The sequence below is a fragment of the Battus philenor genome, unplaced genomic scaffold, assembly GCF_028537555.1.
Source record: "Battus philenor isolate CCGP_79_NKW_IND1 unplaced genomic scaffold, ilBatPhil1.0.hap1 SCAF_15, whole genome shotgun sequence".
In the NCBI taxonomy this organism is placed as follows: domain Eukaryota; kingdom Metazoa; phylum Arthropoda; class Insecta; order Lepidoptera; family Papilionidae; genus Battus; species Battus philenor.
In genome coordinates this window covers 1,481,784-1,493,650 of record NW_027181677.1, presented here as the reverse complement: position 1 = coordinate 1,493,650, position 11,867 = coordinate 1,481,784, and the positions used below count along the sequence as shown (strand labels likewise).

Here is an 11,867-nt window from a genome sequence, read left to right as displayed (position 1 = left end):
ACGGGCGCTACACGAGCTGGAGCCGCTGTGGAGAAAAGTTCAGTATTTTCAACAAGTCTATAAGAGATGGAATGAAAGTTTTTGGAAACAGCTTAAATTACACCAATACCTCGCTTAGCGTCGTTTCGATTTTCGTTTTCTTCGAAATTGCGTCGTTCTTGCAAGTATGCATAAAAACTACGCGACATATTTTGACTTGATGTCAAATAAAACACTCTTATTTAGACATATATCAATCAAATTAAATAATTCTTTTCGTATTATGAAGAAACCATAAACATGTTTTTTTTTGGAAAATGATTTTACATTTTTTTCTTTGACGAGTTATATTAATGCTGTATCTCTACGTGTATCTGTTCTTTTACCATCATCAGAGCTAAAAATAGTATTAAAGTCCGAATAAATAGCACGTGACATGGTTATTTTTTAAATAATATATAAAAGCGATAAAACTTTTTTTTATTAATATATAAAAACAATAAAAAGTTTTTTTAGAATGACTTAAGTTACATAGTAAGTTTGAGGTCAGCCTACGTTTATTCCCATACAACAATATACAGTGAAACTTGCAGCGCAAAAGCGCTTCATCGCGATTTTCGAGATAAAATAACACAACGCTATTTTGCCGCGTAGAAATCAAACTATTAAAGTCAGAAGATGCACATGGCTACTAACCTTTTCTATTGGAAGTTTACGGAGGTAGCCAAAGGACGTGGATATATATGCAAAGAAACTAGTTTCTTTAATAATTATCTTTTATATTGTGACGCGCTTATGTCGATAAAGCAGTACAGCTGACAGCAATGTATAGGGTGGGCCATAAATTTTTGCACTTTTGAAACATGTGTAGAAATTAAAGTACAAATTCTATTTTGTTTATGATTTATTTACCGTAATTATCATTTATTAAAATTTATTTTTTAAAAATTACATCGTCGAGATGTGCTCCGTCTCGCCGTTGGCACTCCTGTAATCGACTACGTAAATTTATTGCAAATTCTATTTAATTCTACTTGCAAAAATTTTTGGCCCACTCTGTATAAGCCAAAGATATCTAAGAGAGGATATATAATAGCCACGCTTAAGTAGGTTCGCGATTGCTGTATGGCATGCTGTACGCAAAGACGCTTTTGCCCATCATCTGGAAATATTTTTATGAGCAAGTAACAATCCTATATAACTTATACACAATTGTATAAGATTGTTTGGTCATGAACACTTGACCTATGATCACAAGTTACAGTCATCCATTTAAAAAAAGTACATTATAAAATTGTTTTTTTTTTTAATTGCGTGTTATTTTCGAAAGAGTAAATATTTGTTGTATTGTTACATTTGATTTTGTTTATTCTAGGGTGAACATCATGTGACAAATATTACGGTACCTATGGAGAGTATACCTGTTACGTTGCCATATAAAAAAGGCAGGGTTTACTGCAACGTTACTTATATGAACGGAGAGTTGATGCTGAGTAGTTCTTTCGACGTTGAACTCAAAGAGATGATGACGGAAAGAAAAAGTAGAGAGTGAAGAAGAAAATGAAAAGAATTTGTTTATTTGTATTCTGTACAATTTTAAACGTCAATTAAAAACTTTTGAGTACATCTTGTTTTATTTATAACTACTACTGTGTTGAGTAATTTGGCGGTGGCGGTTATGTGATTCGCATTGTTTGCCGCATACGCATTTATCAGCGGGCTGGCGGGCGGTGCATTTTATTACACGACTACCACTGCATGTGCGGAAGTGGCTAAATATTGGTCCTTTTCTTACTTAGGATGGACTTTCGTGAGGTAACGCCTGATTCCATTAAATATTATTTATAACTGATATGCGTATGGTTTCGTTGGAAAACGCTGGATATAGACTACTTTCAGCTGGTACTATCGCAAATCTGTTGTAGGAGGTCTATCACGTCTTCGACTACAATGATGACGGTGATGAAACGACTCCCTCCATCCTAAAACAGTTAGTGATTTTATTCATTACATTCACTACCCTTAACCCTGGATCCTTTTTTTAAAATATGGTCCCCGCTATTGGGGACCTCTCGTTACCCTATCTCGTGTGGGACAGGGACTTTTTATTTCTAATAATTTATTAATATAATTTTTTATTATTATCATTCTCCTTTTTCACGTATAATATTATCTGTCTTACTGTTTCTTTCGTTCTACAATTTTCCCAGTCTTTTTCTTTTATTCCATTAGCCATACAACCATCCTCAACCACTTCATTCTAGGTTTACTTACTATTTTATTTTGGAACATTACATGGACAGATTAGAAGGAACGCAGGACAGATGGTAGCTGGCACTTTAAGACTCTGGAGACCATGTATCGGCAAGCTAGATATCCGAACTGGTCAAGGTCTTTGAAAGATAATTGATGCAAGAAATCTATGGTTAGGCCTGTGCCCAGCTTTGGACTAATGTTGATGGATAAACAATAGATTAATACAAAAGCATAAACTATATAAAATCAACAACATATAATGTAACATGTTACTTTATATATATCTAACATTATTAATCTTCCTTTTCTTCTTGTGGTGCTACATATCTTTATATTTTAAAACTTGGTCTTCTACTCGATCTTCCTCCATCTCGTTCTGTCCTTCGCCGTTCTTAGCCAAGATCTTCTTCTACACATTAAAACAATCTCTTCTTGGGTCTTCGTCTGGGTTCTTTTTGTGCCCTGGTCTTGGTCATTCTTTTCAAGTGGCCTACCCATCTAAGCCTTCGTGACTTTCAGGAGCTGATACTTGTTTTGTTGTGAATTAAATCATACAACACTAGATTCATTCTTACACGGTACGCCGTTATCTACTCCTTCCGGTCCGAGGATTGTTTTCAAGATCTTCGTCTCTAACATTGCCAGTTTTATTTCGTCTGTTTCATAGTCCAGGTTTAGCATAGGTCACAGCTGTCGGATATCATTTTAAGTAAGAAAAGGACCAATAGCTACTTCCGCACATGCAGTGGTTGTGCTCAACACGTGTTTCACCCCTCCACGGGGCATTTTCAGGCGTTATGTTACACCGATTAGTGCCAAACACAGAGTCTCTGTCTCTCACTATCTGTCTGTCTGAGTGATTTGACGGTGGCAGTTTTATAATTCGCATTGTTTGCCGCATGCGCATTTATCAGCGGGCTGGCGGGCGGTGCACTTTGTTGCACGACTACCACTGCATGTGCGGAAGTGGCTAAATATTGGTCCTTTTCTTACTTAGGATGGACTTCCGCAAGGTAACGCCTGATTCCATTGGATATCATTTTGTAAATGTTAATTTTATACATGGCAGTATGTTTATTACTATCACCACCAATTCACTTGTAAGACTTCCACTGCTGGAGTTCTTCTCTTCAGCCGATGGGCACCCACTACAAGGTAGGGTATCCCCCTAATATCGCCTCAAAGACTTCCTTTACTAAGTGTCGTAGTCGCCACTCGTGAACCTTTCGGTGCCAACGGCCATCGGTTGAACGAGCGATGTGGCTGTCTACGAGCAATTGTTCGAATTACGTCGATGATCTTGATTTTTTTTTGCTGGACTATTGATTTCCAATACGAATAGGAAGTAGATAGCACCTAGTGTCTAGACAATCTTAGGGAGATTGACAATCTCAAGCCTAGCTGAATCTGAATTTTGTGTTGACATTGGGTAAGTCATATAATATTTAGTAGATCCTACAGCTGCTGGTAGGTTGTTAACTCGAAAGATGAACAGCCTATTTTTTTGAAGTCTTCGTGGAACGCAGGATGCAAGTCAAACCGACTTGCATCCTGCAATAAGTATTTGAGTTGAAATACTGATGATGATGAAAGGAGGTTGAAAAGGATATGTAGGAGTGAGAGCTTGATTCTTTTAAATATTTAAGGATAAAATGAAACAGAAATAAGAGAAAATAAAAGCAGTCAGCGTAAATGGCAGACAGTTTTAGTTTACACGTGTAATTGTATCTTAGACGTTATATTGCTACGTATCTAGACAGGCGAATTTATGTATAGCAGTTTAAACTGATAACAAACGTAACATTCACGTTCTACGTTTGTGTTATACCGTTAAAGTTAACGAGTTTAAAACAATTAATTCCGCTCATTATGATTACTAACTAAGATAATAATGTAATAAAATCTTCTGTACTCCGCGAGGGGGAAATTTCATTTCTGCCGCATCGTCCTCGTGACTTAACAGACGCGGTGCGAAGCTAACGATTTCTATTCGAAATTCAAAATTAGAAATTGTTTAAAAGAACATTCGAGAACTAATATTTTTATTGTTTAAGAATAGGTTAATTTTAAAAATTTTACATGCTCAGTTTACCTGTTGTATTTTTTTACGTATTTAACATTTCATCGTCTACTTTTGGATATGGAGGCTTACCTATAGGTTTCCTCTCAATGATTTACCGCCATCTGTTTTGCTTGCTATGTGATTTGCTCATTCAACTTCTACCTTGCATTTCCCTGATACTGCCTCCACTTTACTTTCTTTTATATATCTATAACACTCTAAAGAAGATAGATTGAGATCGTGTGGACGCTTTAGAGATATAGTGTTGGTGGAAAATGCCGTAAATTCCGTGGACTGCGTTACATATCAACGAATCCATTAAACGCGATCTAAAAAAAAACCGTTTCCGGCTTGAATTTTGCTGTATATTCCATAAAATTTAACAGTTTATTCTTCAATATAAACATCCTAAGTAGAATAACACACGTACAAGACCACATATAAATCTTTTAAATATTCTCTAATTTAAAACTAACTTGTTACATTTCATTGCTGTGCCAAGAATCTGTAAGCAATATAGTCGTAGCGCATCAGCGAATATTATGAATTTGACATACCTGATGTTTAAGTACAGTAAATTCTCCAATTTACTGTGAACTAATGAACATATCATTACATACATGTTTATATTACATTCTATTTTGCATTTCAATTATCTTCAAAAAATATGTTATTTTATATTTTCACTATTAACTGAAATGCCTTTAATTTCCCTATTCTTTTTAGCTGAACGAGAAGAACAGAAAACGAAGAAGAAGACGCTCATTGAAAGACATAATCCTCCCTCAAAGATCGCCACGATAAGTTGTCTTGTATTGCCAGCAACCATCTACTTCCCGTGACCTTCAATATGTCGTCGGTCCACATGGTGGGGGGGGGGGGGCTTACTCACGCGTCAACCGGCTTACTAATATAATTTTGTAATTAAACTAAGACGTGGATTCACATTGCGGGTGTTGGGAGAATCGTGTTGTAAGAAAAGAGGCTGATGGCGATTACTAAGATCGGGGCTGACGGCCCGCGTACCAGGTTTAATAAGGCATTTTTGCAATACATCAAATTTTAACTTCTCCTATCGAACTCCTCTCTTTACTTAATCATATCGTAATGATCTTGAAGCCGGTTTCTGAAATTAGTTGTTAGCTTATTTCTGAAATGAGTTTTCGTTAATATACCTCTCGCTTCAACGTAATGAGTACCTCAGCGGCAGAGAACTGAGACTTGCGATCATATGTCGCAGGTTTAATTCCCTGTATAAAATTTTATGCAGCTTTGTGAATTATTTATGAAGGTCTGTCACTGCTTACAAACAAGTTTCCAGAGGTTGGGCTGCAGTGTCCTCTGCGTATCTTAAATCACTGCGATCGCTGACCCGCCTGCCAAGTGTGGTGATTACGTAGATGATGATATGAAGATGACTTCTCGATTCTGCCTCCACCACGTATTCATTTCATTCCTAGTTATTTCGTTGACTCGATTATAGTACTTATTTACCTTTTAAGGGGTCTTTAGGTGTATTTGTTTTTCTGGAAACAGCAACTTCTTCTATTAGTACTAAACCTTTGAATATTCTTAACAATAGGAATAAGTCCGGTTTAGAAGACTACACCCCACTATGACTGTACATTTACTAATTGACAAAATATTTCTTTATACATCTTATATTTTTACGACATAGGATTTTAGATATATCCAGTGTGATAATTACTGCCGAAAGCGATATTTTGTCTCCAAGACCGACAAGGGATCCAATTTTATGTTCTTTAGGTGAGATTTATAGTGGTTTAGGATATTTATTCACGCAGTTTAGTGTATACAGGTTGTTCTATAAATCAACGTCAAGCCGAAATGAAGTGATACGGTAAGTTGTTGCAGTCTATAGAAAACTGATTAAAAAATTACAACAAAATAAAAGATAGGTTATCGTCGACTGTGCTAATATCCTCAAGGTTCATAGAAATGTCACCTGTACTGAGGACTCAATGGAACGTTTGCTGGTGCCAGGTTGGTAGTGTCTTCAACCAGGAAGCACAAGTTTGTATGTAATGTATGACCTACCTGGGATCGCGCTCTCTCTTTCACATCTACAACCAATTAGGTTGTATTCATAGATCAAAACAATTACTTATATTGTTTTCATCTATGCGTATGTAGAAAAAACAAAAAAAAAATCTGCATCCGATGCATCGGCTCTGTAAACAAAGTGACGGATCGCTTCCTCAATCGATCACGCGTCGCAGTTATTTTTAATCTGTCGCTCTAGTGCGCTGTGCAAATAAATCCACAGACTTATAATTTTGTGAACAGTAACTTTTTTTTACTAAGTGTTATATTGTCGTTCCAGCCAGTTTCTGTATACAGATATATTATGTCATTAACACCAGAAAAAAGGCCGTATCACGACTGGTGTTAATTCTCTCTCATTTAAAACTATTTATAGCAGCGGCAAAATACACACCAAAACTATCATCATCCATCCTAAAAAAAGTGTGGGACATGTCACTCTTTACTACAACTCGACGGCCCTGAAAGGGATCCAGCTTGGAGGCATTCAACATGAGTTACCGGCCGACTGTTCCGCATTCGGTGGACTCTGAGTTGACTCCGAATGCTAGTTAAGCAGAAAAATAAAAGAAGACAACATCGCCTCACTAACAGGAGAGAATAGAGACAGGCTGGCGTTCCTCAAATACTGGAAATGATAGTGAAATACATTATAAAAATCAATCAAACGAATACACGCAGTAGGTAGAAAAAAATTACATATAAATGTTAAGAAAATATAATAAAATCAAACAGTAATCTAGGATATAATGTAAAAATTAGCAAATTATTATAATGTAAAATAGTAAGTAGGTTTAAATTAAAAATGTGATTACCATGAACTGTGATATTGAGAATCCAGGCGAAGGAAGTGAGGCGATGAATGAACGGTAATTACTACGAAAAAGAATGATAGACAACTAGAGAATGAAAGAAGAGGAAAGATTTTATGATGAATAAAAGAAAAGCATAAAAATAAAAACATAATGTGAAAAAAATATTAAAGAATAAAAAAGACTGTGCCCCAAAAAGATAGATGTACTAGAGGTCTCCAATACCACACGAAGTAGACACGACCATGTACAATGGCCGCCAGAAAGAAGGCAACTTTAACAACAGAGAACTACAAAAGTAGCACAAACGACGGCTATAGTTGCAAAACAACGACTGCTCTACTGCTGCTACATCGATTAAAGCCAAACACAGAGTCTCTGTCCATACGCATTTGTCAGCGGGCTGGGGGGCGGTGCATTTTGTTGCACGACTACCACTGCATGTGCGGAAGTGGCTAAATATAGGTCTTTTTATTATCTAAATGTGTGACTTTCTGTTGTGATTTCTTATGACATAGAAATATATAGACAAAATGAATAATTATTGTCAAAGTAAATCTACATTCTTAAGTTAGGAACGTAGCTTCCTCAGTAATTCCGATATTGAAAATTGTCATTGAATTATCCGTGGGTATTGTCGCCGGAAACGAAAGGAATCCAGTTCACTTGGCAACTAAGACGGTGCCGCCATCGGCCTGTCACTCTGACGTGTATTAAATTCCGTTACAGTGAAGTCTAGTACTTCGACATCAATTTGCAAGTTTTGTGTTACCCCAATCTTAGGGTGCTTACACACGATGCGTTTAACCCTTAATAGCCTGATTTACGAAAGTGATTTTTTTAATGTTACTGTGTTTGCTTGGGGGTCTAGATGAAGGGAAAAATAGATTTTTTTTAAATTCGTTGGAAAGAATATTATACAACAGTAAAATACGAACAGCCAACCTATAAAAAACTAATAGAAATGTGAACATTCGGTTTAAAAGATTAGTATTAAAATTGAAACTCTAGGCTATTAAGGGTTAAAAACGCCATAATGCCGCTGAAATTGTTTAAATAAACTTTTATTATACATGATTTGTTATTGTTCGTTTCTTTATTTTACCGTGTACAGTTATACAGTACATTCTCGTCTTAATTTTCTGAATAATCATGTAATAAATATAAAAGACTTATTAAAAATACATTCGTATTAAAATCCTATTGTGAATGTGTGAAGAATTATTTTTATTGTAACTAGTTCAGCCCGAGACATTATCCACATGGAATTTAACAATAAAAATATTTAGATTACTTATTTTTTTTGTTTAACCGCTTTTTTCCATAATAAAGGTAGCATAAGTTACTCCTTATTACATCAGCTACCTGCCGGTATATATCCAGTCAAAATCGGTACAGCCATTTCAGATATTAGCCGGAAAAAACAGATAGAAATGTAATTTTGGCTCATGTACCGTATATAGTATATTCATATGTATATAGTAAAAAGCGGTTGTTTTTTTAATATAACAGATACTCCTAATATATTTATTTATGTATGTATTAAACTATAAGTTTTATTAAATATGGTACATAACAATGTTTATTTTCAATCTTAAGAGACACAATAATTTAAATGAAAAAGGTAGCTTATGTTAAAGTAAAAAAATTATTAAAAACAAAAATAATTGAAAATAATATTTTAATGTAACTCGTAATAATAAATAATCCGAAAATAATAATACTTGACAGAAACTACACCATAACATTAATATTCCGATACTTGTAATAAAAATAATTAAATTTTGATAAAAAAGGAAAAAAGATCCATTCTAGTCGTACCATTTAAGTAATAATAAAACTTGATGATGAAATCCTCTTACACTCGCGTGCAGCCTTATCGACACACCCATTAAAAATAGACAAAAAGTATTTTGAAATTGTAGACCTAAAGGCAGCGCTAGAAGAGGAGTTGGAAGCTGTCCCTCAAGATCTGGTAGTAAAGATTATCAGGTCGATGAGAGAAGCTGTTATCAAGACCAGGAGGGATAAGGCTAATTACTGATTTAATAATTTTTTCCTAACGTTTTGTTTTCATTTAATGATAATTATCCTTGGTTTTTTTCTCCACTAATTCAATTTTGGAGAATATGGTATCATTTCAAAGTTTATAAAATAGGCTTTCAATATATATTGTTTAAAAATATATAGTACACCATTTATCCATTTAATAAAGATGAGTCGATTCGGATGCACGCGAGTGTATTAAGAATATTTTGAAAGTGATAAATAATGTGAAAAATAGTCATCTCATTTTATTATTGATTAATTTGCCAAAGTCTCATATTACCGTAAAATATCTTTGTAAAAGAATAACCTAAGTTTTCCGAGAAAATAAACCCATTATATACTCACTAACCCTCTTTTCACCGCAGTTCGTTCCGCCGAAGAGACGCTACTGAACTGAGCATGTGCGCCGCTAAGTGTGCACATTGTATGGCGGTAAGCTGATGTTCGAATTTTCTCATTTGTGTTACATATTTAAAGATTTTATTGGAATATTAATTAAAAATAGATGTTAGGATAATTTTAAGTAATTTATTTAGTTGTGATAAATCTTAAAACAGGGATCTACACATATGCCTACATATATATATATATATATATATATATATATATATATATATATATATATATATATATATATATATATATATATATATATATATATATATATATATATATATATATATATATATATACTAGCTGATCCCGCAAACGTTGTTTTGCAAAAAAAAATTGATATTTTAATTTACAAATAAAAAATAAGGGTTGATCGTAGAGGGGTGAAAATTTATGGTTGTATGTATTCTTGTATGCTGTATCATAAAAAAATAAAAACAAAAAATTTCAATTTTAAAAAAAAATACAATTTTTTTTTAAGTGTGAACAACCTTTATCACTTAGGGGTATAGAAAATAGATAGTAGCCGATTCTCAGACCTACTGAATACGCATATTAAATTTGGTAAAAATCAGTCAAGCCGTTTCAGAGGAGTTCAAGTTCGAACACCGTGACACGAGAATTTTATATATTAGATATATATTATAGAGTTGATATATATTTTGAGAAACGTTACGTGTGTAACTACCCTTAGATCATCGATAGCTTTTACATTCATTTGAAACCCGTCCACTATTAATCATTGCGCGCGAGTGAGTTTGACAGTTTATATTTGTTTCAATGAAATGCAGTGAAATATTGGACGAAAAATGTTCGCTTGTTAAACGTATGGCACTTATGAAAATGTACTACTACTGTTATTCTTTGTCACGTCATAGCTTGATAACGACTTTACCGATTTCATATATTTTTTTTTATTTAAAAAATTAATCAAAAAGTAAATCGAGAAAGCAGTACTTGAGTTTTTTAATCATCGTCATTGTTTTAGCACATACATGTCTCTGTTTTTGCTCTGATCTATTCAAACTAGTAAATAGGCGTGTTCTTGTAATGATTGTTTTATCTGTGGCAACGAAAGCAAGTTTATTGAAAAAATCCGGCTACAAAAATTAAGTACTTAGAAGTTGAAAGTAGCCGCGAATTTTAATTGCCCCTGATCAGTTAGTATGTCCTCATGTATATTAGACTTTTCTATTTTCAAGTTCGCAATAGTACTCGGTTATAATTTTCGAGAACCGTACACAAAGATTTATAAATAACTTCAAGGTCACGCGTGTTTACAGCACTTTTTGATCCTAGGGTTCCGTGTTTATTTTTTAGAGGGTTCTGTAACTCGTGCTTTGTAACAGTATGTATCCTCGCCAACAAATTATTGCCACATCACATAAAGCATAGAATATGTGCAAAAAGCTTTTCCACATATTAGTAATGTAACTCGTTTAAAATAATATTAGAATGTGAAGAAACAAATTGTTAACTTTAACTAAGTGCATCAAGTCAGGTTGGCCGAGTGGTCTAAGGCGCCAGATTTAAGCTCTGGTTCCCGAGAGGGAGCGTGGGTTCGAACCCCACACCTGACATTATTTTTACACTACTTTATTTATTAAATTCTAGAACATTAAATAGAATTTTGTTTTCTTCAAAAATTTAAGTAATTTCGCTACGTATTTCGTACGGAGTACCCTACCATATGAATATGAAGTTTGGAATTCTTCGCGGTTTTCTATGCTAGCTTCAATATTAATGTGTTATACATGACAGTTGTTTTCGAAAGTGTGAAATGTATAAACAGATTAATTTTACAAAACTAGGTATCAGTACAATAATACGTAACAATGGACTGATAGAACAAACGTAAGTAAAACTGCATCGCGAACCAAACTGTCAATATAAAAAGTATTAGAAACAGATAAAAATATAAAGAGGTTTTAAATCATCCAGACAGTCGCCAACATCATTTGTTAACTAAGTCTATGTAGGCGTATGACGTATATATATATATATATATATATATATATATATATTTATATATATATATTAATATAGTTCTGTTGATTGTCCTGAGCTCGTTAGTTATATATTTATACATGTTCCATTTTTTCGGCAGAGGAATCCTAAGCCTCTTTTTGTTCTTGATAGCGCTTCGTAGCAATCGAAAAAACTCATTTTTTGTGCGCTTTTGAAACGCGAGTTTGAATTTATCACGGTGTCAATCTATGTATATGAACGATGATTTTGATTATATTAAATAA

At 34.0% G+C, this 11,867-nt stretch overlaps 1 non-coding gene across 1 annotated transcript; it reads left to right on the top strand.

Moving 5' to 3' along the window:
- The first annotated feature begins 11,111 nt into the window (after positions 1 to 11,111).
- Positions 11,112 to 11,195, top strand: TRNAL-UAA (transfer RNA leucine (anticodon UAA)). Its single transcript has one exon. It is a non-coding gene; the product is annotated as a tRNA-Leu (tRNA).
- The last annotated feature ends 672 nt before the right edge of the window (positions 11,196 to 11,867 follow it).